This window comes from Chrysochloris asiatica, unplaced genomic scaffold (assembly GCF_000296735.1).
Source record: "Chrysochloris asiatica unplaced genomic scaffold, ChrAsi1.0 scaffold00010, whole genome shotgun sequence".
Classification (NCBI taxonomy): Eukaryota; Metazoa; Chordata; class Mammalia; order Afrosoricida; family Chrysochloridae; genus Chrysochloris; species Chrysochloris asiatica.
The window spans coordinates 1,032,054-1,033,722 of NW_006408528.1; positions in this window are offsets into that span (position 1 = coordinate 1,032,054).

Genomic DNA, 1,669 nt, shown 5'->3' on the forward strand with positions numbered 1-1,669 from the left:
GAGAACAGTCGCTGGAGAAGGATGTCATGCTGAGTAAGATGAAGGGTCAGAGAAAAAGAGGAAGACCCCCAATGAGATGGATCAGCCAGGTGGCATCACTGATGGTGTCAAGTGTGACAGCGGTAGTGAGGTTGGCCCAGGATCGGACATTGTTTCGTTCTACTGTGCATGGGGTCACTATGAGTTGGCTCTGACTCGATGGCACCTGACAACAACAACAATTGAATGCTGTAAGGCTTAGCTTGCTGCTTCATTACTGCTTTTCCCTCACTTCCCCTTATCGGTGACGAACGTGGTCACTAATCAGAGTACATGTCTGTTCGTGTATTCCCATTGAGTCTTAGTCATCGAAGGGGGTTTGCCCTGAGGGGACCCGACTACTTGTCATGATGTCTTTTGGGTGAGCAACTTGCTTGTTCTTGTAGTAGTCAGTTGGACTGCCATTAATGTTTTGTATTTTTCCTGTTGTTCTTTCTTTCTAGAAGTATCTTCTGTTGTTCTAGCTGCTCCAGGTGGGTCTGCTTGTCCTTTAAAGTTAAAATTTCCCACCTCAGAAGATTCTGGATGAGGTTCAGGTTTTCCCTATGGTCTCATGTAATGCAAAGGCTCCACAGGAAGCCTCTTTCACTGGGCATGTTGTAGTCCCATTTTAGATATTCCAATCAGATGCAGTCAGAACAAGGACTTACAAGCTTTCTATGGTGATGTTTCTGGCTATTCCTTCTTATTCCCCTCAAGTGTCTATTTTATCATAATATGCAAGAGAAACCAAGGTTCAAAAGACAGCCAAGCTTCTTAACATTGTTTCCCCTCTTTTGACCATTCCAACCATGCCTCAATCCCTGTATCCCAGAGCCCTGTTCTTCCAAGGTTGTGCATACATCATTAGTTACCTCTCTCGCAATTAGCCCATGCAAACCTACTTAACTGTTCTCCCATCTCCCTTATTCTCCTATTCCCCTCCCCTTTCTTGTGTATTACCTCCTTCCCTTCTCCAGCACCCAAACTATCTTGTGTCTATTCCCTACCCTGTGCTCCACCTTCCTCTCCCTCCCCTCAACCCATCCCCCACATACCCGTAACCAGCAAAGAACCACCCCCCCACACTTTATTGTGAGTTCTTTTTCTTAGTTTTTTACAATAGTGGTCCTATGCAGTATTTCTCTTGTGACTGACTAATTTCACTCAACATAATGTCCTCAAGGGTCATCTATGTTATGAGGTGGCTTGCAGCTTACTTGTTATTCTTCAAGGTAACACAATATTCCATTGTGTGTATGTACCACAGTTTATTTATCCATTCTTCAGTTGATGGGCACTTAGGCTGTCTCCATATTTTTGCTATTGTAAATACTACTGCTATGAACATTGGTGTGCACATATCTACTTGTGTTATGGCTTGTGTTTCTTGTGGGTAAATTCCAAGCAAAGGAATTGCTGAATCATGAGGTATTTCTATTTCCAACCTTCTGAGGAAGCACCATATTGCTTTCCAGAGAGGTTGGACCATTTGCAATCCCACCAGCAATGCAGGAGTGTCCCAGTCTCTCCATATCCTTGCCAGTATTTATTGTCCTCTACTTTTTTTCTAATCTTTGCTGTTATTGCTGGTGTGAGATGATATCTCATTGTTGTTTTGATTTGCATCTCTCTAATGGCTAGTGATCGT